General features: G+C 45.9%; 1 pseudogene; it reads left to right on the top strand.

The window, feature by feature from the left end:
• The first annotated feature begins 826 nt into the window (after window positions 1–826).
• LOC149370259 (uncharacterized) overlaps window positions 827–27,141 on the top strand; it is a 72,955-nt pseudogene continuing 46,640 nt past the window's right edge.

Genomic DNA, 27,141 nt, shown 5'->3' on the forward strand with positions numbered 1-27,141 from the left:
AATGGCACTTGAAGGACTAAACGGAGTTCTGTGCATAGCAGACGACATCCTCGTCTATGGAGTTGGTGAAACTGAAAAGGATGCTCTTGAAGATCACGACAGAAAGCTCGAAAACCTAATGCAGAGATGCAGACAGACTGGAATACGTCTGAACAAGAACAAGACGCAACTTCGCATGAGCACAACAGTCTTCATGGGACACGTGCTGACAAAAGAAGGACTGAAAGTGGATCCAGAGAAAACAAAGGCAATTCAAGAAATGCCTCGACCAACTGATGTCCAAGGCGTACAGCGGTTTTGCGGAATGATCAATTACCTGTCCAGATTCCTGCCCGGAATTTCACGAGTGTTAGAACCATTGAGGAAGCTCACAGTGAAAGACACACCGTGGCACTGGGGAGAAGAACAAGAACAAGCGTTCCAGAAGGCAAAAGATGCAGTGACAAGAGCTCCTATTCTAGCATACTTCGACACGCGAAAGCCAGTTGAAATCCAATGTGACGCCAGCGACCTCGGACTTGGAGCGGCTCTCATCCAAGAAGGAAAACCTGTATCTTTCGCCAGCAGAGCACTAACACCGACAGAAAGTCGCTATGCCCAGATCGAGAAGGAAATGCTAGCGATCGTATTTGCATTGCAGAAATTCCATCAGTGCACCTTCGGAAGAGCTACAACGATCATCAGTGATCACAAGCCTCTTCAGTCCATCATGAAAAAAAGACTCGATCAAGTGCCAAGACGACTGCAAGGTATGATACTGCAAACGCAAAGGTATAACATCAACATCGAGCACAGACCAGGGAAAGAACTACTTCTAGCTGACACGATGTCGAGGGCATTCCTTCCCAACCGCGACAGTGAAAGTGAACTAGAAAGCATCAACGTTGTGAACTACCTGCCAGTGCGCAAGGAAACCCTGGAAAAAATCCGCAAAGCGACGGAGAAAGATGACTTCCTGCAAAAGCTTAAGTCAATCATATTGTCAGGATGGCCACAAGAAAAGCACCAAGTTCCGCGAGACATGCGCGTCTACTACCCATTCAGAGATGAACTCACAGTGGAGGAGGACCTCATCTACAAGGGATTACGACTGCTCATCCCATTGTCTCTGCGCCGTGAGATCAAAGAGAAACTTCACGCATCGCACATGGGAATTGAGAGCTGTCTTCGGCGTGCTCGCGAGTGTGTATTCTGGCCCAGGATGAACACAGAACTGAAGGATTACATCGCAAGGTGCGAAGTGTGTCAAAAGCATGCGCATTCCCAACAACGAGAGACACTCATTCATCATCCGGAACCGAGTTATCCGTGGGAAAGAGTCGGATGCGACATCTTCGAGTATAAGGGGAAAAACTTTCTCGTTACAGTCGACTATCTCAGCAACTTTTGGGAAGTAGATCAGCTGAAGACGACAACTTCAACCCAAGTGATCCTAAAGCTGAAAGCTCACTTTGCTAGATACGGGATTGCAAGAATTCTGGTGAGCGACAACGGACCCCAGTTTGCGAGCGAGGAGTTTGAAAGGTTTGCGAAAAGCTGGAACTTCGAACACAAAACGTCAAGTCCAGGTTATCCACATTCGAATGGAATGGCCGAATCAGCGGTAAAAACGGCAAAAATGCTATTGAAAAAAGCGGAAGAAAGCAAGTCAGAACCGCAATTGGCATTCCTAGATTTTCGAAATACACCACTGCAAGGATTAAACGCCAGCCCGGCACAACTGCTCATGGGTCGCCGCACCAGAATGACACTGCCGACCACAGCAAAGCTGCTTGAACCCGAAACGATAAACGTGACCGGCAAGAGGCAGGCAAAAAGACAAAGAACAATCTTTTATCATGACAAACATGCCAAGGACCTGCCAACACTGAAAGAAGGACAAGATGTGACTATCCGACCGATTAGAAGCGGACCATGGTCTAAAGGAACCGTGACAAAAAGAGTTGATGACAGATCGTATGAAGTCAACGTGGGAGACAGCGTTCTGAGACGGAACCGCGTGTTTATAAGAAGCCCACCAAAGAGTGTAACCAGCAACAAGGAACAAGAACAGATAGAGCTTGAGTCCGAAGAAGGAAATGCTGAAACGGGAGACAACCAAACCAATGACACTGAACAGCAAGAAACCCAGCAGCGCCCTGATGTGACTCGCACGCCGGCACGACCTCAAAGAACAAGAATGCTCCCAAAGCGACCTCACGATTACCTGGTTGGATGACGGCAAGCTACAAAAAAGGGAGGATGTTACAAGACGCTCTTGTAGATGGCGCCAGCTGTACCAGCAACGCACCCTCCGCTTCCTCCGCTGTCGGAGAAGCAGCCAGCCACCCCCGCAGGCGATGCGCCGAGCCGCCGAGCGCACGGGCCCGACGGCCACCGTCCTCCTCATCCTCTTGTATACAAGTGGCAGACGACTCGGATTCCACGGCGTCCCCACTTGAACAGCTACGCAGCAGACCCAGCCATGTATTCCATCTAATCAGACCTATGTAGCCCAGACTGTAATAAACGTTCAATAATTCCCATCTAAAAGAAGTCCTCAGTTACTAGAGTCATCCTAGATTAGACAGGCACGAAACAGGTTTGGCTGTGGTCAAAAGTGGTAGAACAGCGAGAGGTGTATGTACCCCTGGCCACGCTTAGATTTCGCTTGATAGTGAGGCACACGATGGAGCGTTCGGAGACCGTGTGAACGGACGAGCTTCAGAATGCGCTTCGCAAGCTTTATCTTTTAGGACCGGATTATCTCATCCCAGCGGTCTGAAACTAGTATTATCAGCCTCCGCTTCTCCCCAGGAACCTGCTGATACCAACCTTTCCCGCTTTGGACTACCAGATCAAGATGCAAGTTCACATCTTTTCCTCACAGCGCTGCGCTGAGAGACTATATGCCTCGCGACGCAGCATCCACCGATGCCGAACGCCGGTAGAGACGCAGCTTCGCGCTCGGACCAGCTGCGCGTCGGCGCCTCGACGGCGGCATGGAACCCATTGTATTAGAGCGAGAAGATATATCACCCTCGGAACTGACCTCTTCCAACGCTGCGAGGCGCGCACACCAGTTGCGTGCTCTGACCTCATTCCACGCATGCGCACAGCTGTTGGAGCGTGGTGCCACGGTTCAGCGCGCAGCCACAATGACCTCGCGAAGCGGATGGCATAGTGTAGCTCTCGCTACAAAAGAAGAGTAGCAGTAGTTCATAGTCCTCGGTAGAAGTTCATCACTCGGTAGAGTACCGGTACTTGTTGGCTGTCCAAGGGTGCCGGTGGTCACCTTTCAGGTGGCCGCCACTCAGTGCTCGGAAAGTGAGCGATGTCTTTCGGGAGCCGTATAGTTGACGGAATAAACCAACGGTTTTTGAACACCCATATTTCGCGCCGTCTTGCTGCGAAGACTAGCATAAAGGGACGCTGACAGGAGCACTAAGGAGATTAGCGGGTGGTTCTCGGTCCATGGTATTACGTCGAATACCAAGAGTGGATGGAATGGCGCGAGAAAATTTATAGACTAGTTAAAGAAATATACGCTCACTTGAAACGGTGCTCTAATTAGCGATCTGCTTGCGTTAGTCCCCTTTGCTGGAGAAATAAAAACCTGCTGCACCGTTTTCAATAACTCGTTCTGAATCACTCGCCAATGAGGGAGAAATCGCCAGGCAGCCCGTTGCAGGCTCTCAAGGGCTCTTCTATGCCTGGGACCTTCTGCTAATCCAAAGCTGTCAGGGAACAAAATACTTCAGCACTGTTTGGAAATTTTAATGGCAATACGACTCATACAGTGATTGTCACTGCTAAATGCCTCATTAATGAGAGGAGAAGAGATGATCTGTCATCCACATCATGCACTCCGCGATCATGGCGCCTATTGCGAGGAAGGCGCAATAGCTCTTGTATCTGCCCTCGATGACTTCTTTGACACCGTTATTCTATTTGTGACTGAAATGGCAATAGCGCTAAGCGAGACACGCACAATAAAGACTGACGTAGGACATGCGATAACTTCATCTGCGTTTATTTACTTCAAAGCCAGGAAATATATTGAATACTTAATGCAAGTTCAACAAAAACAGCAACAGCGAGACATCAACAAAACTGTTCAAGATATGATATCTCCGTCTTGAAAAGGCGGACCGAAGTATCACTTACATAATCTATTCCCCTCTTCTTTTTATGTGGAATGCTTCCAAAACCACCGGTGTCTTCACATCTCCACTCTGGCCCAGAGTCTTTATCTCCTGAAGTCGTGGTCTACACTTCTTGCCTTCTTTGCTTATTTTTTCCCCAAGACCATGTTCTGCCACACGATTACACACGAAGCATTCAGCCCAGTGCTTGGAAAGGTGTGCACCTCCTAGATTTTTTAGCGATCGTGCATGCTAAGTAGCGCGGTCATCAATGCAGCACCCGGTTTGGCCCACATAGGCTTTTTCCGCAGATCATTGGTTTCTCGTATACCACACCTGTGCAGCACTTCACGTACTGCTTGCCATTCTCTTTGTTGCAAGAGCTCTTCTTTTCATCGCTCGCAATGCGCGCGCATAGCTGGGCAAGCTTTCGTGGAGCAGATAACATGATCGGCACGCCATCGCACTTCGCCACCTTTTTCGCATTGTGCGGATCCCTGTGCACATAAGGCACCACTTCTGGTTTCGCGGACTGTGTTCTTGGCTCACACGACTTCTTAGACGTGGCACATTTGATTTTTCTTAGGAGGGCTTCAGCAACTGCTGTTATAATCGATCATGGGAACCCCGCCGAAACCAATCGATCAACTTGCCTATCAAAACTCGCCTGCATAGCTTGGTGACACGACTTTACGAGAGCGTATTCAAGGCCGAGGCCAGCAATGGCGCGTTTTAGTTTTTGAATGAGCAGATGTATAAGGCAATAACCCCTTCTGTGCCCGAGGGGAGAATCGCCAAAGACATGATGTTCTCCCAGAGTAATGTTAAGATCTAACAACTGCAAACACCTCTGCTAAGGAAGTTCTTGGGTCAACAGCAACCACTTTCCCTCTTCATGAAATTTGGCCAAAACTGTGCTTACAGCATCCGTGTAGGTCAAGTTCTTTTGTCTTTTGAAAACTATTAGAAAATCGTCAACATACCTAAAGTCGTCGCCGACAAGGCTCTCAGCTAAATCTACAGCGTGAGGGCGCCCCACGTGATGACACCCACGTTTATAATCCTCAGCATGGCGCCACAACCCAGACATGAACTTACCATCGTATAGTAGAACTGCAGGGGACTAAAACGGAAGAGGGAAACACTCCAACAATACTTACTCTCATGCCCATACGCCGCAAATTATAGCCCTGCAGAAAGTGAATATAGAGGCTAAGATCAGAGGATGCTGAACACATCAAACAAATCCCTCGACATGCATCTTGGTCCATAAAACATGTAGACCTTAATCTAGACAAAGACATTGAATATACCTTCATAAAGCTACTGCCACAGAACAAAAACAACAAGGGCACTTCTATACTCAACATATATAGCCGCCCTAAAGAGCCTCGCGTAGCCTTCTTTCTTAAAGCACCAAGAGAATCCCAAAAAGCTCCTCTAGCTGTAGTTGTTGACTTTAATGCTGCTAGCCCCCTATAGGGTTACCCGGGGGAAGTCGCGAAAGGCAGAAAACTAGCATCCGGCATCGCTGATACGGCCCTGACGCTACTCACGGATCAGCAGCATCCGACGCGAGCCGGCACCAGCATAACGCGGGATACTTCCCCCGACCTCACGCTCGTCCGCAATGCCCGAAATTATGAGTGGCTCAATACGGGAGAAACCCTAGGCAGCGATCAGTACGTGGTGCAGACAATCTGCGAAAGCAGCCAGAACAGCAAACCACGATAGCAAGCCAGAATTACAGACTGAGGGACATTCAGGAAGGACACCAAACTAGCTACATCGCAACAAATAACCAGCTGCGGAGATTGGGCGGCATCCATTCTCGACCCTAAAGAAAAGCTCACAAAATCCCTCGCTACCACGGAGGACCACCCAGGTGTTGACAAACACTTGATGCACCTTTGGGAAAACAGATGTAGTCTTATAAAACGGTGGAAAAAACAGAGACACAGTCGTAAACTCAAAATTCGAATAGCCGGGCTTACTATTCAAGCGGACCAATACGCATAGTACCTGGCTCGCACTATCTGACTAGCAGAGTGCGAATCTCTCAAAGGCCGCCTAGACACCAAAGCTATGTGGAACCTTCTGCGATGCCTAATTGACCGCCCGAAAGCGAAGAGTGCACAACACACATATTTGCATCGAGCCCTACACAGCTTTCAAGGCACGGATCACAAACTCAGGGATGAACTAACGCGTCGCTATATCTGCACCGCGGAAAACCTACAACCCTACAATGAGAAGTAGGGGGGGGGGGGGGGGAACGGCACGAAAATCTATATAGAGACTTCACTTTGGAGGAAATCATTGCAGCACTAGGAGATATGCGCCAAGGCAGAGCCCCGGGAAAGATAAAACTACGCTCGGACTTCAGGTCAACCTCGGCCCACAGGCTCTGCAAAAAATTACGGATTACAGAACGAATGCTGGCGCACCGGCACCATTTCAAAAGCATGAAAAGCAGCCAATGTACACTTTATCTCCAAAACCGGCAAGAAAATCAGAATCGAAAACCTGCGCCCATTATCCCTCACGTCGTACGCAGGCAAAGTCTCGGAAAAGGCAGTCCATGCGCGTCTCTCCAATACTCTTGAGGACAATGAGCTACTGCGAAACACGATGTTTAGATTGAGGGCACACTTGTCCACCCATGATGTGGTTCTTCAACTTAAACGCGAAGTCATTGATCCCGCACGTAGAAACAGTAACCGAGTGCTCCTAACCCTCGACCTCAAGGGAGCGTTTGACAATGTCAAGCACTCCACGTTCCTCAACAACCTCCACAACACAAACTGTGGCCAGCGAGTTTACTCATCCTTACGGACAGAACCGTCAACATCAGCAGCGGCACAAAACACACAACGCAAGTGAAGACGGGCACGAGAGGCACTCCGCAAGGGGCACTGCTATCCCCACTTCTCTTCAGCACTGCACTCCTAAATCTCCCACCCCTTCACAATCAAATACAGGGCAGACGCCACGCCCTGTACGCTTATGATACAACCATCTGGACAACCACGGGAAGTATGGGAATGATTGAAGAACTGCTACAAACAGCGGCAACAAGCGTTCAAAATTATGCACGGGCATGTGGACTAACCGGCTCTCCCGAAAAATCCGAACTCACAGTCTTCCTTTCAACGCAATAATCAGCACACCATCAGCATCCGCGCTGACAACTCGCTCATCAAGGAAGTTGACGCCCTGAAGATACTGGGTCTGTACATAAATAACAAAGGAAACAACCTCCTCACCCTCCAGAAACTCCGGCTCGTGAGCGAGCCAGTCGCCATGATGATCACCAGGATAACGATGCGGAAACGATAAATGCGAGCAGAAGATACTCTTCGACTGGTGGAGGCTTTCGTCGTAAGCCACGTCGTCGACGCAGCACCCTACCTCCTTCTCAAGAAGCGTGACATCAAGAACCTAGACGTGATAAAAAAACAGCCTACAAGAAGGCCCTGGGCCTCCCTCTTGCGACATCGATGGACCGGCTCTTGCGATTGGGAGTGCACAAGACGATAGACTAGCTAAAAGAGGCGCACCTGACGGCGCAGGTGGTACGGCTCTCCACTAGTCGGACTAGCCGACACGTCCTCAGTGATTTAAAAATCGATATTATTCGACAGCTAAACGCCAAAAACGAAATTCCAGCCTCATAGAGACGATAATTCAAGGCAGGTCCACTGCCCAGGAATATGCACCTTGATTTTCAACAGTCACGACGACAAGCACGAGCTGAAGTCATGAAAAGCACTACCACGGGCGCGAGAGCATGTGCGGTTCCCGAGCAGAACGATGGCCGTCGTGGTAGTGTACCAAAATAAAAGAATCGACGGACGAGGGCTAGCCAGAACATACTGCCTGCGGAAGAAGTGGTGATTGCTCTGGCTGCAACACAGACTAGTTCGGAATACGTTCTCACAGATTCAAAGACAGCGTATCGCAATTACCTCAGGGGCTAGATCGCACCGCTAGCTGCTAAAATCCTGTTAGGTAGCTAGACCAGTGGCTACCAACCCTCACGCAAGCACTTAATATGGCTACCAGGTCGACAGGGAATCCCAGAGAACGAGAGCGCACATGCCTCAGCCCGAGCATTTGTCCCCGGGCACCCATTGCGGATGCCGTGTAACCTTCTACCGCACTAGTAACTTACAACGACATAATTCAGCACTTAAGATTATCCCGTCGGGTCTACCCTCCACCGGCTAAGGCACTGGACAAAGGGGAGGAACTCCACTTCCGTAAGCTTCAGACCAACACTTACAACAATCCACTAAGACTGCGCGCAATAGACGCGGCCTCATTCGACTCACAATTCAAATTCTGCGGGGAGAAGGCGGACCTGTACCATATCGTATGGGCCTGCCAACGAAATCAGGCGGTTACTGTCAACATCCGGCCAATGCACAAGGTGTGGTAGGCAGCTGTGACCAGCTCGGACGAAACGAATCAAAAAGAACTAACTCACCGAAAGAGCCCGCAATGCAGCATATGCCAATCGGGTTCCGGACTAAGAGCTCCAACCGCCGCTACAACCTCCAAAACAATTTGATTAAAATATTTTCACCGCCACCACCAATGGTGCGGGAGCTTGGAAGGGAGAGTGATAATAACAGGTAAATTGGTTTTTGACGAAATGAAACGGCGCCGTATAGGTCTAGCATATCTGGGTGGACACCTGAATCGCGGCGATAGGGAAGAAAGGAAAGGGGGAGGGGGGTAGTGAAAAAAGAAAAGACTACAAAGACCTTAGAAAGGACGGCGCATAATGGGTATAACTCGGAGGCGTAAGGCATAAGTGCGCATAACTTCCCTCAGTCGTGCTTTAGGCTACGTTTCGGTAGCGACAGATGTGCGCTCCGTGCGTTGGCATTGACAACGTTTTGCCAGAAACGCGGCGCTGAAGCCATAGGGCCACAGCGCTCATTGTGTTCATTGGCATTGGCGTTGACAACATTTTACATTGCGATCTTTTCCAGGAGAAGTGTGCATAACTGGCTCCCTGGATCTGTGGGCGCTTGAATCGTGCTTATAGGTACGTGGGGTGATCAAAGAGAGATGTGGGCTGCATGCTTTAGGGCCAACTACGGTGAGCAAACTCTCGCGATCAACCATTAACTGCCATGTGCAATGGTGGTAGGGGGCTTTAATGTAGATATAAAGAAAAACAGGAATTTCTTACCGCTTATGCGGAAGAACACCCCTTTCCTCTCGCTTGTAACGCCTCCCAAGGCTCTGGTGGTGTTGAAAACATTTATTAGGAAGGGAGAAGAGGTATGTTAGGGTCAGCCCGTAAGAGACCCATGAGTAGGTGGAGGTCCCTAGGTTTGGAGCCCAGTGGCGGTGGCCGCCGTTCAGCAGCGCCCGACTAAGGCTTGCTGGGCCTTTTAGTCGTGACAGCCGAGCAGGGTCCCTTCACAGTCCTTCCGGGTTGGTCTGGGGATGGGGGGAATAGCCAGGTTAGAGGGGCAGGCCCATCTCATTTGATAGGTGTCATACAGCACTAAAGTGCGGGCAGCTGCCGCTGAAGGAGGGGTCAAATGTTTTAATCTTGCCGGGCATAGCAATGCATTGGTGAGCAGGCGGAAAAGGAGCCGCTCATCCGCCTTCTTCAGGCCTTTACTTGTGCTATGGTGAAGGCGATGACTATTTTGATAGTAGGTACTCCGTTTGCGGCACGTGCGTTTACTTGTGTTCAAGGTGCGCTTCCCGGAGCTCCCGAAAAGAAGTCACCACCCTAAGGGTCATGAGCCGGCTGTTTGATGCCACGGCTGTGACAGCCTCGCGAAATACATGCATAGAACTCGCCTTTGTAATCCAGGCATGGGTGGAGCCAGTCGGACATATATCCATTTCTCCGACCATAAAGCTTTATCATGACAGCGCGGCCGTGCTGCGAAGACCACCATTATGGAACAATGGCAGCAGTGCGCACGAGGTTATCCGGCGGTTCTGGTTATGTGGCACTGCTTGGAATTCCAACACTGTACGGAATGGTGCAGCAGGTAGAGAAATATAGGGACATTTGAAAAGATGTTTTAATTAGGGAACTGCTTGCATCAGTTCCCTTTACTGGGGAAGTAAAAACTGCACCATTTTCAATTACTCATTTTGAATCATTTGCCCATCGGGGAGAAATCGCATGACAGCCGGGTGGAGGCTTGCAACGGCTCCTCAATATCCAGAACCTTCCGTTAATCCTAACATCCTGGATAGACCGCTAAGTTCCTTCCAATGGGTATTCATGGACACATTTCGCTCTTAGCGTTTTTCCGATTACGCTGAAAACAGGCTTGTTCTTACAGCTAGGATACGAGGAGAGACTGGTTTCTTCGCAATTCTCTTCCATCCATGGTTCATGGCTGCCTTTTCGACTACAATGTTTATAGTCGAATTTTAGCGGCTGGAAGTTTTGCGAACGGAAATTTCTAATGTACAACTATGCCTCTTTCATTATCTTTCTACTCGAATAGTCAGGAACCCTGAGCTATAGCTGTACTTGTAATTTTTCTTTTTACTAGCCACAGGAAGATGGTTTTGTGCAGATGTCATGAAACTGAAAGAAGGCAGGCCGCGAGACTAAGCCACGCTAGTATTTTATGTCTTCGTTTACCACTGTAGGAATAATACAGACACTCCCGATAAGTTATGCGAAGCCCTCCTCATTGGCTCTTTATTATCACCATAGCATTATCTGAAGTTAAATGATTGCTCGCCGGGAGGGCTAAATTCATGGGAAGAAAAATGTCTGTGTTGTTCCACAGGATGTGCGCGTGAACAGATCCTGAGCCATTTTTTGAGATCGCTGGAAGCCGTAAGCAGTAGTTGAGTGAAGCCACAGCACTTCGAGGTGGCATTAAAATCTTCGTGAGTATTGGCTGCATTATCTTTTTTCTTCGTTTCATTAAAGTCAGAAGTACGTTCAGTTAATATTTTTATTCTAAATATAGCCTCTCTTCTGCTACCGATATGCGTAATGTTGCGACTGTTCATACCTTCAATATGTTTAAAAAACTGCGCACGCGAATATGACTTTTGCGGAGAGTTGCTCTGCCGTCTACTGCAATAAGAAACCTAATGGTAGCCAGAGCCTATTGCTCTGTGTTACCAGCTGCATCTGTTGTATGACATGGACGAAGGAAAGCATTGGATCCTAGTTTAGAATTAGCCTTCATGCGCACAGTTGTAAAAGAAATCAACAACCTATCCGCGAAGTTTTTGCTGCAATAATGATATGATTGCTAGCGCGACCACTCAAGCGTTGTCGTGCATTAGGTGTTCGTTTTAAGGGCTTGTGACTCCTAAAACCAGGTCAGTTACAATTTAAATATTGCTTTGCTTTTTTGTCTGTGTTGAGATAAAATGTTTTTTGACGTGGCTGATGCGCAAAGGTTTAAATGTATTACCCGCCTGGTCCCTGAAAGCAAATTTACATATTGGCTACGTTACCAACACGTATGCTATGTGTTGTTTATAAATTACTTCCCTTCTTTCTGGGGACAGCAGTTCATGATGGATCGCATTTATGCACTTATCCATGCCGTTTCATCGGATAGAAAAAGATTTCCTGCTCCATCGGCGCTTCATTCTGTGTTTGATATCGTATTATTCAAAAGTTAGCGTCGATAAAAACTTCTTATCTTAATCGTGTATCACTCGATTTTTACCGACTAGCAAAAACAAGGATTAAATAAAATTGGCAGCAGTTCATTATCCTCGGCAGAAGTCTATCGCGCGGTAGAATGCGGCTACTTGTTGGCTGTCCTCGGGTGCCGGTGGTCAGCTTTCGGGTTTGTGCCACTCAGTGCTCGGAATGTGAGCGGTGCCCTTCCGGCGCCGTATAGGTGACGGAATGAACTGACGCCTTTTGTGCACACAACTATTTTGGGCGGCCGCTCGGCAAAGACCACCGTTATTGGACAATGGTAGCAGTACGAACGAGATTAGCAGGTGCTTCTCGTTATGTGGTATTACTTCGAATGCCGACAATGGATGGAATTGTAGAGCAGGTAGAGAAATATACGGACACATGAAGAGATGTTTTAATTATGGAGCTGCTTGCAACGGTACCTTTTCTGTAGAAGTAAAGAAATTGCACGATTTTCAATTACCCATTCTGTGTGATTTGCCCATGGGGGAGAAATCTTATGACAGCCGAGTGGAGGCTCGCAACGGCTCCTCAATGCCTGGGACCTTCCGCTAATCCTAAGTTGTTAGCAAAAGAAATATTCCATCACTATCTGTAACTTTTGAATGGAATACGATTAATACGGTGATTGAAACTCCGAAAAGCCTCAGTCATGGGTGTAAAAAAATAACCTTCTTATCCAAAATATCTACTCTCCGATCATGACGCCCAATGTGAGGAAGGTGCAGTAGCTCTTCTGCACATATCTGCCTTCGTATTTGCGCGGAAGTCTTCATGGACGCTGTCGGCGTGACCTCTCCTGCTAGACTTGCCTCAAGTGCCTGAAGACAAGGAGTCTTCTCCACAGCATGTACTTGCCGGCGCGTGGGTATATTTAAGGTGGAGGGGATGTGTGGACGTGCCTGACTCGTCCCTTGTGGTTCGCTTCTCCGCAGTGCATCCTCCACCCGTCCCTGGTGGTTTACTTAATTCCCCCCAATGCACCCTCCTTAGTTGTGTTACTTTAGCTAACAGGGGAGGTGGCTGGCGTCGCAGCGACACGAGCCCCACGGATGGTGTTTTTTCTGCACGCGCGCGGGGGAGAGACGGTCCTCTTCTGCTTGGGGCCGGGAAACCGCGTTTACGTTCTGCACGAAGCTCTGTTCTTCACCGGCTGGCGCGAACCCTCGTGGGAAGGAACGTTCCCCCGCATCTCGTCCTGTACGGCCTCGGAGTTTTCCTCTGCCCTACCGTGGGCGAACATCGCTCGTAACCGTGCTAGTGATTCGGACGCCCGCGATTCCTCAGCGTATTTTGTTGGTAGCTGGCGTTATTGTTCTTAAAACAATAAATGCCTGTTTGTGTTTGCCAGTGTGTCGTTCCTTCGTTCCCTCAGAGTGATGCCCGCCGTGGTCGGCGTGCGCTCGGTAGCGTACGCGATCACGGGGTGCGGTCCGAGCGGTTTTGAACTGAGTCAGCCGCGGTTAAACGGCGAGAACGTATTTATCTCCCCAATTAAACCCAACATACTTCAGGCTTTATTTGCGGTAAATGCTTCTCTTTACTTTAAAAACAAAGCTCTCGCAAATGACTTTACAATGTATGTCCTTGTTTTATACATTCTTTAGAAATCTTCAGACCATAGCCATTGTCTCTAATGGTATGAGGACAACCTTGGAATAGGAATGATAGTTGATAAGCTTCTACGTGTTGTTAAAAATTTGAGGCGAGCAATTTTACGCCTTTTGTCGGTAATGAAACACCGAACTGATTTCGTTTTTGGTAGTGCCCAACAGATCAAAACGGTGCTATCGAGGCAGGGGATATTTGTGCCGGTTTTTTATTACTGTATTTAGCACCATCCATGGCTTGCATTTGCCATTAAAAAAAGTTGCCAAGTCATCTAGGTTACAGAAGGCTTGGACGGAATCTGTGTTTCGGAGATATATTTAAAATATGAATATTAACTTGCTCGCAGAGTTCAGTGAATTATACGCTCAATATTTGAATGGTTACTTCAGAGATACTTAATGAATCTTTCATAAAAAGTACACATGGCTAGATATAGCTAATTTAGTAATGCGTTTCGAGGTTTCACTGAACAGCTATTATAATGATAATTTATAAACACTTTAGGCCCGTGCTGGGATATTGCATACGAGATTGCAAGCAACAAATGTACATATAAGGTTTAATATAGAAGACAAAACAATATAATCGTAAATCACATTAAGGAACATGTCAGTTCGAATGCATTCGAATGCACGACAAAATATCAGCCTAAAAGAGCAAATGAATACAAACATATTGCGTGTTTCCAGAAGATGGCTCATCAGCATTGTCTTAGCCTAACATTGGATGATATCGGGCAAAAGGTGCATACCTTACTGCAAACTACATCCCTGATAGTATTGATAACTTTCAATATGATTAAAACGAGTTTTGGGCACTCGCTTGCCTAACGCTTTTAAGAACCTATTTGCACAACATTCTTGTCGGAGTCGGACAACAGAAGAAAATACATTTAAACTTTCATGAAAGCCGGAGTCTACCATCGCCCTTCTTTGCTCCATCCAACAGTGAAGAACTGCTCTCGTGTTTTACGAATTGGAAAAACAGCGCTATAAAAGACGACACAAGAGAAGGACAAAACACCAGCGCTGACTAACAACCAAATGGTTTATTGCTGCAGGTGAGGCAGCATATAAATGAAATAACACGAGTAAAAACACAAAATAAGCTTGGGAGAAAGATACCGCGCAACCACACAACTTTACTAAAAAAAGGCACATCACTGATAAAGATACGCAAGTTCCTTAGGTAGTAGATTTATCGATGGGCTGCTGATACAGGTGTTACCTAGCTTTTTGATATGACAAGCCTCCAAAATGAGCCTCGTGGTCTTATCTTTATAACGGGCGATGATAGTGGTCCGATTCAGATGCGCTTCGCAATCTTCACACTCAGCACAGTGCACAGATGGTTTCTGCGAGACTTGTTCTCTATATCTATAGCATATTCATGCAGTCTATCGTTGATGCATCGTCCCGTCTCACCGATGTAGAAACTGCCACAAGAGGTCGGGATCTTGTAAACGACACCAACACGACACTGAACAAACTTCCGCTTGTGCTTCTTCTGGCAGCCTTTTTTGCTTCCATTCTCATTAACACGTTTGCACAATCCGCTAAGTTTATTCCTGGCTGAAAAAACCAGCCTAGTGCCTCCTTTTCTCACTATCTTCTTTAGATTGTGCGAAACTTAGCGCACATACGGGATGCACACGGTTCTTTTTCTTGCATCAACGATAGACTGCGTGAACATGATAAAGATATACAGAACAAGTCTCGCAGAAACCATCTTGCTGTGCACTGTGCTGAGTGTGAAGATTGCGAAGCGCATCTGAATCGGACCACTATCATCGCCCGTAATAAATATGAGACCACAAGGCTCATTTCGAAGGCTTGCCATATCAAAAAGACACCTGTATCAGCAGCCCATCGATAAATCTACTACCTAAGGAACTTACGTAGTTTTTTCAGTGACGTGCCTTTCTTTAGTAAAGTTGTGTGGTTGCACGGTATCTTTCTCTCAAGCTTATTTTTTGTTTTTACTCGTGTTATTTCATTTATATGCTGCCTCACCTGTAGCAATAAAGCATTTGGTTTTTAGTCAGCGCTGGTGTTTTGTCCTTCTCTTGTGTCGTCATTTATTGCGCTGTTTTTCCAATTCGTAAAACATGTACCAACCAGCCCGTATTTGCCCTTTCTGCTCTCGTGCATTAACACCATTAAAGACAGCAGGTCAGTAGATACAGGAGACCTGGGCATAGCGCCGATTAAGCATGTTCTGTATTATGTTTGATTATTGCCCATATAATTATTCTGATGCAGCTACAGCTGTATTTCCAAAGATATCATCGTATGCTAGACCGATACCGGTTTTTAAATGTGGCGAGAAAATTTTCAATAATAACTACCTTACGATGTTTATATTACGTGTAATCTGAACAAGCAATACAGAAACCACGTGGGGTGCGGTGCTTATATTTTTGCTAAACATTATCTGCCTTTTATTTTCAGCATGGTTTTCGAAAGAACTAATGCCCGGAAACACCTTTGCTGATGCAAAAGGAAATAGTTATAGTAGAGTTTGAAAAGAACGAGATAGTTGCAAATATACACATATTTTACTAGCTTTTTATTCTTTAGTAGGCAGTATTTTACAATAAATGCAAAACTATGTCAGCTCATCACGTCGAGAATATCCCATACACAGATGTAAATCTAGATTTGAAAAAATAATTTTCTCGAACGCAATGTTTCAGTGCTATAGACGCGTGGTAAATTGAGTAACGCAAATATTCTAAATAATAAATCTAGGAAAACGAGATGGAATTGTAATGTACCACAGGGAAGGTTATAACAAAGTTTAAAACGTGTTTTTAACCCATGACTCTGGAGCCATATTTTCCAATTCCTGATGGGAAGGATCATGCCGACTGTATTAGATAAAAATATACTCTGCTGAATGTGCATGTCACCACTGCACGGCATTCTTGCCATTATATTTAAGATTTATTTACAAATTCGTAGTAACGTAGATTACAGTTTTGCAGTAGCATTTGGGACAATGCTGGCGTTTGAGATTTGTCCAAGATACACCTTCAAAAACAGCTGTGCGATACGTTGTTTAAAGTAAGAAATCCTGCTGATGGGAGCCTTGTACAATTACAGTAATTTAATCAGTTGGAAATTGTCATAAGGAGACCCAAATTATTTTGATTATTTAGCAGAACGTGCAAAATACCCTTGTCCCCCTCAATACACAAAAGAAAGAGGTTAGGACCCACACAAAGAGCTTATACCTGAACAATCCTTGGTATAATCTGCCTGATTGACTAAACAAGTTAAAAAAAATTGTTTGTACTGTTCAGTATTTAAATAGCGTTGCTGAGCAACCTTCAGCAGTTTGACGTCATGTTACTGCCTGCATCTTGCAAATTAGTTACTTTTGTTTTGTCTGGCGTGTTGCTGTTTTCTTTTGTGGAGCAACGAATAGCTCTGCTGTTTTCCTAGCCTTCCTGTTTTCTTAGTTGTTTACTTTTTCTTTGCGTGGAAAACGATATTTTTCTTCGGTTCAGTGGTTCAGTGGTTATGGCACTCCTCTGCTGACCTAAAGATGCGAGTAATACCCGTGCCACACGCGCACAAGAAATGGCAGTAAATGCTTAAGGCCTTAAAATTGTTAATGTCAATACTTTCGGAGTTGGTGCTACACGTCCACATTTAATGCCACTATCGAAAGTGACGATGACGACAACGTTTGCAAGGTAGTCGAAAGTTTCATCTGAACATAAACATTCCTAATGAGCACAATATATCGGGAATGTTGTTCAAATGTAATGTAAAACGATTTTCCAGAAAATACGGCTGTTCCTGCTTTACACGCCGAGAAAGTAGCCATAAACTCGCATCTCAGCACATAAGTTGAGAGTACCTGTCAATAAGGCTGGTTAAAATGGCGCTCTTCGCATCGAAAATGCGGTATAGATGCCTCATCTGACTGAAAGTTAAGAATTAACCATTTCCTACTGGTTAGGAAGTTGTTACTCACAAAGCTGCATGCTTTTCTGCGTGTGGAATGGGAACGAGAGTACGCGTTGCACGGGCGAATGAGTTGTGGCGAACTCAGTAGGTCGCGAATGGCAGTAAGGCTAGTGCCATTAAATTTATGCGTGTGGCACCGCACGAATGATATTAAAACTTAAGGCAGTAAGCACTTAATGGCATTAAATCTGTCCGTGTGGCACGGGTATAATATCTTGCTGCAGCAGTCTTAGTCGGTTGGAACCGAACTGCTGGAGGCCCGTGTGCAGTGCGTAAGCGCGCGTCAAAGAACGCCAGGTTGTCGAAACTTCCGGAGCACTTAACCACGGCGTCCCTTATGGCATGAGTCACTTTGGAACGCAAAACACACAAAGCGCACGCACGCACGCACGCACACGCGCGCGCGGACACACACACACACACACACACACACACACACACACACACACACACTCACACTCACACTCACACTCACACTCACACACACACACAGTCAAGCTTTACTGCAAAGATTTTAGACGAAAGTGAATGACGATGTAACTATCGTACATATCTCAGTGGACACCTCAACCGCGCTGTAAGGGAGGGATGAAGGGGGAGTGAAAGAAGGAAGAGAGAAAGAGGTGCCGTAGTGGAAGTCTCCGGAATGATTTCGACCACCCAGGGATCCTTAACGTGCAGTGACATCGCAAAGCAGACGGGCGCCTTTTGCGTTCAAGCTGAATAATTGTATAGTGCATCCGAGAAGCTCTTGAGCTTTTACTTCAGACTGCTTTTCAATTTTATAGAAAATAAACAAGTATTTTACAGAATATAAGGGAATATATTTATTGACCGACTGATATACATCATAGGCATTTATCAGTTTCTTTTTTTTTGATTCCACAGGGACGTCTGCTGAGCAGATATCATTAAAGCGCCATCATGCCGGTAAGCAATTACAGCATGTCCCGTCTCTTTCTTTGTCAAACCTAAATGTACAGCAAAAATACTTTATTGCCATTGATTACATTACGCTGGTTGTTCTAGTTTGAAGCGTCCAAGTTTATCGCTTAATGCCATGCCCAAAAAGTGAACTCCACGTATAGCTTTTAACAGGTGCGCTCTGTGCCTATGTTTTGCTGAGTTTGCAGATCTGACATTAGTATGAAAACGCCTTTATACATTACGCTTGACCACACAGTTTAAGAATTCTCGGCTTCCGCATAAGAATAACATACTTTAATTATTTTCTTTGCTGTGCAGAGTATTTTCTACTTCTTGATAACTGGGCATACAAAGACCGATCGAAAAACAAATGAACAACGAAAATTGGCTGCCGTTCTGGTGCTGCAATGCAAAAAGTTGCGCGAGCAGAATGCGCTTTTAAAACGTTGACTGTGTAGGATTCTTTTACATTTGATGTTCTCTTTTCCTGCCTCCCACTGCTTGGCGAAATATTTTCGCGGTACTTTCGCTGTATTTTATGACTAAATAATGACGCCATGCTTCACACGTGCTCGATTTGCACGTCGCATACTATTCGATAACTTTATGGATCGTCAAATGATTTTTAATCCTTTGATATTAGTTGCATTGGGCACACTTCGCTTTACTTGTGCGCCACGTGGGATCAGCCAATCGCGCAAGCTCGCTGAGGTAATCAATCAGGCGACCTTTCTGCGCCGCTTTTTCCCTCTGCGCACTCGCTGCTTCCTTGGGGGCGTCACTAGGACTGCTTCTCCGTTTCCGTCGATGCACATTTTGCCTCTCACCTCACTTGGTCGGGAGGCTGCCCGCTCGGTTCGCTGTGGGCGCCGGAGGCTCCCCTCGGCAGACGCAGAGAGGCCGATCCCAGCATTTATAGCACTCATGCTACCCCTTGAGTAAAATCTTCAAATTTTGTTACGCTTTATAATTTACTGATCATAAAATATCGGCAGGTTGCAGTGAAAGCCCGTGGTGTGGTGCGGCTGACCAAACGCGCTTTGACGTTGCAAATACACCGCTGCTTGTGACCTGAGAAATCAAATACGTCGCTGTAGGTTGAGGCCCACTGTGCCTAAGTTCCACGCATACACTTTCGACAGCAAAAATTAAATTCACTGTTATATATGATACTCAACTTTTGCAGCTGCTTATAGAGGGGAAGCATCCAGCCGATATCGTCGCCAAGCAGAAAGCAGTGTTGGCGAGGAAAGGATATCACGTGATATTTGATGTAAGTATTTATTGAAATTGACAATTCACTATCGATTCTCCGAGTTATGCTTTTATTGAACCGAAATTTCAAAAAACACAAACAAACAAAAACTACTACAGTGTTTTTTTTTTTCTCATTAACAGCTACATTTTTACAGCTACCTTTTTTGGGCATATTTTTTTTTAACCTGAATTCCTGGGGTTTCACTTTTTCCATCGTGTGCCATCTTGCTCAAGTCTGTACTTCACTGCAGCCAAGGAATACTTGCAGGATCTCTTGGTCACTGCCCGTTAAGTGTCTTAGCTAGAACTGAATCGCACGCCTATAAAAGTTTAGTTCAGTCTATTAGCGGGGTGCCATGCGGTCGGTTATTTCGGAGTAAATCATCCTCGTTTAACAGAGAAACAGTGCCTTTTAAAGCTATCACTATAAAAGTTCACGGGGCACTTTCAATTTCCGCGCCAATTTGACCACCTCTGTAGCACTGGTGACGTCACACATATTATGACTAATTTCTAAGGAATGTAAAATTACCAATTAATGTCAAATTACTGAGTAATGAATAAATACTAATTAACTGCGACTTAATGATGCTTATGATTCGCCTTTAGGAGTGGAACGCGACAGCATGTTGTACAGCTGCCAGGGATTCCACTGAACGCCACCACCCGTTCGGCGCTATGCCTTGCCCACTGTGAGTGAATTGTGAGCTCGGTGGGCACCCGAACCGTAGAGGAGGGAGGAAGTGGGAGTGAAAGAAGAAGGAGGGGCCGTAATGAAGAAAATGAAAATTGCATTTGAGGAAAGGAAATTACGCGCTGACTGTCTGACATATCTCGGTGGACACTCGTCATCTTCGATGAGTCACCCCAGGGGCTGGATGTAACCCCGACGGACGGACGGGAGTATGAGCCGTTAAAGGCTTTCGCCTTAAAATGTCGGCAGACGTCGTTGGATGAAGTGCATATACCATTCCAGTCACGCTTGGCTAAACGTTTTTCAAGGGCACACGAATGAACAGTGATTATTCTCTGTTTATTTCGTGAACCACTGTGATGGCTTTGTCGCTATGCTGCTCTCAGCACTCAGCTTTCAATGCCACCGCAGCCATTCCTACTTTTTAAGAGGCAAAACTCTGATCCCATTCGCCCTCCACTTTCAGAACATAAAAAAGACCATGGGTAGCATGTGTAATATTGAGCCTTGCAGTATGGCGTATTTTAGAGCAGCTGTGCCGCTCTGGCTATTGAAAGTAAAGCTAAAATAAACAATATCTTTGTGAGAGGTGGTATCAGTTCCATTTGTATGTCGAGCGTGCCTCACGGCAAGAGCGGAAAAACATTTGGATATCCCTTAAGAGATCGGGTCACCGGCGGAAAGTATTATGTCACGCATTTATCCTTAATAAGGGAGGAATTAATGATTGACATCCACCGAAGTGCAGCCATACGGCTACAAAGGAAAGCTGTCCAGCTTTATCAGAAACTTCGTAGTTAAAAAAAAAATTGTCCTGGTCAGGGGTTGGAATCCGGGACTACCGCTACACCGGAACAGCCGCCCTTGGAACTGAGCTAACCGGGACTACATGCTGCAGAAGATTAGGCACCCAATAAATTTTTAGCATCCTCGCGTAATTGCTCTGTGAAACATATCAGCAACGCTTGCCGACTGAGTAGGAATAGTAGGCGTGGCGGCATGTACTTCGCGCTGTCACGCAACTGGCGCTAACGAAACCACAACGTCTTGAATAGGCAAAGGAGGACGTTGACGAATAATAACTTTCGAGCAGTTGAAAAAAAATTATAGAGAATCAAAAACAGAACATTCCGGCGTAACCCAATTTGTTTTCTCAGTGAAGAACTTTCACAATTAAAGGTGTGAAAGCAATGTCAGCAACATTGTAAAGCGGAACCGCAGTAGACTAATGTATTCCGGACTGCAAATTTACCTTACTGGTTCTAATATATTTCTAAATAGCTTTCGTCATTCCTCCTAATATTAGGCAGACATCATGACGCTTTGGTGCTATTATCCTACAATACCAGCTTTCAGTCTAATCGCAAGGGTCAATATATGTATAAGAATAACTTATCACTACACTGAATCAACCGTAACCTGCACTAAAATCTAATCGAATTTGGGAATCTGCCTTCCTGCTCACTGGGGACAATTGTTCTTGTAGCTTTTTTTTGACATTTGACATTTTTTTAGAATGATTGCCTAGTAATAAAATTGTGAGACATTGCAGCGTCTAAAAAAGACACGAGCCTTCGTCGGTGTCTTTTTTAGACTCTGGAATGTCTCACAATTGCACTAGCAAACAACTAGCCCAGGAGTGCACGATTGGGGGCTAGTTGGTAATGCATCAACTTAGAACGAAAACCACGCAAAAGACGATACACAGGGAAGAAGTAGACAGGACGAGCGCGGACTGTCCTTTGCGTGGTTTTCGTTCTAAGTTCAAACTAGCCCAGCTTTCTACGCGTAATAAAGCGCTTGACGAAGTTGCCACACGTCATGTTCCCGCTTTCACATGCCACAACGTCATCATACTGCGCGGGCATCACCGACACCACGCAGGAGCGTATAACTTCAAGTGCGTGAATAATCACCTTGGTAGAGAACGAAGCAGACGTTTTATGGGTAACAGCTTCCTAGATGGCCTTTTGGGCGTGAATGCAATGACTGATAGCGATGTAGCGTCGACTAACCATGCGGGCGGAATGCTGTTATTTGCAATAAACATTGAGTACACTTCAGTGATAAATATGTTGACGCGTTATTTGACTGCTATTGTTTGGTTTGGTTTGGTTTATGGGGTTTAACGTCCAAAAGCGACTAAGGCTATGAGAGACGCCGTAGTGGAGGGCTCCGGGAATTTCGACCACCTGGAATTCTTTAACGTGCACTGACATCGCACAGTACACGGGCCTCGAATTTCTCCTCCAAAGAAATTCAGCCGCCGCGGCCGGGATCGAACCCGCGTCTTTCGGGACAGCAGCCGAGCACCATAGCCACTGAGCCACCGCGGCGGCTTACTGCTATTGTGGCTCCGCCTTTTGCGCTGAAACCCGTCACCATCAAAGTGTGTCTCTGGAACGGTTTTCTAGACAATATTATGTGAGAAACCCCCCCCTCCTCGACTCCATTTTTCCTTACCACAATGTTCCTTATCCCACAGATCCCACAGACTCCAACCAAACAGCAGGGTTGGGAAAAACAGCTGCCCTTCAAAGTGGAAGACAATGTGTCAATGCACCTGTTCCTGCACCAGAAAAAATCCGGCAATGAGAGAGTGTGAGTTCGAAGACAATTTACATCAATGCTTTTTACGCAGGCTGAATAACCTATGTTGGCGCCGAACCATAAATAAATTCAAGGGAACAATGCGACGGCTGCTTAAGTAGCCTCAGTGCGCTTGAGTAGCTGAATTAGTTAGTAGAAAGTAGAAATGCCAGCAGAAAAACACACGAGAGAGACAGCAGGACCATAAGGAGCGTTTAACACTCAATAAACCTTGGTATAGCAGAAGATAGTCCTTCCATCGTTTGATGATGACCTTCTCAATAAATTTTTCTTCCTTGAGGTTTTGGTCAGGCAGAAAGTACAGCAATTCGCGATATCGCTTCAGAACAGATATTTGGTTTAAGTGCGGACTTAATCTTCAATATATGAAGGATAACGATAACAGCTATCATTACGGAATGCGCAGCAGAAGGAGGTGTTAGGTTGGTTCGACGAAATACAGGCAAGCTGTCTCAGGAGTGGAGAGGTCTGATTAAGGAACACCAAAGCATGAAGGCGTCCAAAGCCACAGACAGAATAGAAGTGGCATAGCTATAACAGTTAATAAAGGCCGAGTAGCCGATATAAGGAACTTTAGGCTTATGGGGTCAAACTTCCCAAAGCGACTCAGGCTATGAGAGAGGCCATAGCGAAGGGCTCCGGAAATTTCGGCAACCCAGGCTTCTTTAACGTGCACTGAGTTCGGGCTGTACACGGGCCTCTAGAATTTCTCCTCTATCAAAATTCGACCGCCGCACCGGGATTCAACCCACGTCTTTCGGGTCAGCAGCCGAGTTCCACAAACACTGAGCCACTGCGGCGGCCCGTGAAGAAGTTTACTGTTCTGAGAATCGAGTATAGTATAAAGAGCGAATGTAGCCTAAAAACGAAGAGGAAACTAGGCATCAGCAAGAGCCATAATTTCATCGGTAACAGAGGGCAGTGCGAGTATCAACATGGATAAGGTAGTAAAATTAGCCAAACATTCCCTTATAAACATTTCTTTAGACAATCCATAGACTGTGTATAGACTTTAGTCGATGAAGTCTACAGACTGTCTACAGACAAATCCTATAGACTGGTCTAATACAGTGCATACATTTATGGCCATACACTTTTAGTAGACTTTTGTCTATAGACAGTCTATAGACAAATGTCTACTGAAAGTTTATACCTCTATAGGAAGTCTATAGACACAGGTCTATAGACAGTCTATAGACAATCTGTAGTCTTATGGCCATACATTTCCTGTGAAGTAGTTTATAGACCGTCTATCGACACTTGTCTATAGACAGACTATAGACGGCCTATAGACTTATGGCCATAGATTTCCTGTAGATTAGTGTCTATAGACAGTCTACAGACAAAAGTCTACTGGTCCAGTAGACATATGTCTATAGACTGTCTACAGACATTCCATAATTGTGTGGCCTGGCAGTGCTATAGACCTTTATCTATAGACAGTCTATAGACCTTTATCTATAGACAGTCTATAGATCTTTATCTATAGACAGTCTATAGACCTCTGTCTACTAAACTATTAGTAGACCATTTTCTATAGACAGCCTATAGACAGACAGTGTACAACCGTTGAAAAAAGTCACCAGACAGAGTTCACAAATGACACAATCAATATATTTACAAATTTAGTTTATTTCCAAGCTATACAAGCTGGGAATATGCAATATATGCACCATAATAATGCACCACAGTTACATAAAAGTTGAAAGTAACAGTCCGGCTAGTTTCCTCAGAAGCATTCTTGTGGCCTGTTGTCTGCAGTCAATCATCCGGGCATGTTCACCTGTACAGCACAAAGGAAAAAAATAATATGAGGTACTGAAAAAAAAAACCATTCCATCTCTACACATGTGCTTTACAATTCAAGGCATATCCTGGCTATGCCATTCTAGAAATGCAATCTTGATCTTTTGGTTAGGTTTTATGGGCTTGAAAAGACCCAAGGCGACACAGGCTAGGAGACGCTGAAGTGAAAGGCTGCGGAATATTTTCGGCCACCTGTGCAGAGTACACAGGTCCCTATTTTTACCTCTATTAAAATGTGAACGCCTATGCCGGAATCGAACCTGCATCTTTCAGGTCGCCAGACGAACATGATAGCCAATGAGCTATCATGCCGGCTCAATCATTTCAGTAAATACAAGACAGATTATGAGTGTCCTCATAAAGCATTTTAACAAAGACCCATAATCCCTGGAGCGCTCTACTCTGAATCCAGTACTGATACCGATTTCTGTATGGCAATCCTTTTACACTATTTGTAACAGAAGACTTCGAACAATTGTACCAGATATCTGCATTGGCTCGCAAGGAGCTGTTGAGAATGTCACATCCATAAAATACACATTCAGTGCAACTTACACAGGGGTCCAAGAAGGAGAATATTGGAGAATTTATTCTTATAACCGCCATAGAAGAATCGCTTCAAAATACCCTGCTTGAAGCCTGGTACACCCGGCCAAATTTGTAACTGGCTCGGGTGTTGCATCGCTAAATGCACCTCGTAAAAAAAGGTGCATTTCGGCTACACTGCTGGCATATCCATGCTGTAGTTTGACGAGTGAAATGTCATTTCGTTGTTCCTTTTTGTTCATATAATGTTTGAGTGCAGTACTTGCGTGTTTAGATCAACGTTATCAGAAATATTCGTCCGCCATAACGAACAGATGAAACAAGCGGAATACGCAGCAATGGATCTGGTCCACATGGCCTCATCCTCTGAGTAAACTACCACTCCTTTCATGGCAGACGATGCATATTTCTGATAACGTTGATCTAAACATGCAAGTACTCCACTCAAACATTATATTAACAAACCTAAACCATGAAATGTCATCTCACGCGTCAAATTCCAGCATGAATATGCCAGCAGTGCAGCCGAAAGTCACATTTTTACAAGGTGCATTTAGCGATGCAACACCAGAGCCAGTTAAAGATTTTGCCGGGTGTACGTAAGCCGATACTCAAACGGGCACAAGCTATACAAAACCAGCAGGCAGAAGCAACCAGTTCACCACAGATTTGCGCCTATAACTTGAAGCACAAGGACGGAACAGCATACTGATACATCAGCGCGCGCTCTTAGAAATAAGCGGGTTGCAGCGCTTCCATGCCGCGCTTGTTATTCAGAAAACTCATACAGCACACAGAGGCTGCAGCTGCACCGTTTCAAAAGCAGCCGCGATGTTGAGACAACATATTACTGTCACGATAAAATACCGTCTGAAATTCACTTAGTTTTTTCCTCAAGTGCAGCCCCAATAGCGCAGTAAAGAGGTGTGTTTCTTGCATGGAGGTAGCCTAACCTAACGCTGCTAGAAAAATCAGCGAAAGCACTGAACGCGCTCAAAGTAGGAAGTATTTCAATGAAACAATTAACGCCTTCAACAGGCGCAGCTATAATAACACAAGAGCTGAATTGCATTTTAGGCGCAAATAAGCGGAGAGTTACATCGGCGCGTTCGTAACGTAGCAGTCTCAAATCAGAAACACATACTTTGTCTCTCGCGCAAATGGTATTCGAGAAATCAGTGCACGCGTGAGCGGGATTCATGAACGAACCACTCGGAACTAAATGTAAGCCACCTCTTGTCGAGCCGACCTTTACCCAGCTTTCAAAATGAAGTGCCCGCAGGCCAGCGGCTGCGGCCTACGGCTCTGATGACAGACATGGACGAATCCGTACGTGTGCAACGAAGGGGAGACGGGATGCAGCTCGTGGGTTCTTCGCGGTGTTTAAGCACGCCGGCCATTCGCGCCGGCAACGAATTTTATTCACCCATCACAATATAAGCATTCTTCCAGCGCCGCTTGATTACAACTTTGACAAACGTCTCGCGCTCCAGTCAATAGCGTTACAAGGCACCTTTGCTAAACGTCGGCGTCCGCGACGCGCACAGAGCGAGAGTCCACACGTAAGCAATGCACACCTCAAAAAGAACAGCACTCCATGGCCAAGACAGGCGATAATACAAAGATTAGAAATTAAATATAATCCACCACAGAACGAGAGTGTATGTAAGTATACGTTTTCGGAGGTGCAAAGTAAATTGAGCTCGCACGGCGCTAACTAACGCACAGTTCCATTTCGGCCGTCATTCACAGGCTAAACATTTCTGGCCGCGCATCTACCTTGAAACATGAAAAATCTAATACACAACTCGCGAGGAGCGGCTTATCATCAAGGGCATCGCACAGACTGCCTTTCCGCGCGTTAGTAAAGACAGCGGCGCAGAGATAAGCGGCATTAGTCGAGAACCCGATGGTTTCCGC

The sequence above is a fragment of the Amblyomma mixtum genome, chromosome 1 (genome assembly GCF_055824585.1).
Source record: "Amblyomma mixtum isolate Tamu chromosome 1, ASM5582458v1, whole genome shotgun sequence".
In the NCBI taxonomy this organism is placed as follows: domain Eukaryota; kingdom Metazoa; phylum Arthropoda; class Arachnida; order Ixodida; family Ixodidae; genus Amblyomma; species Amblyomma mixtum.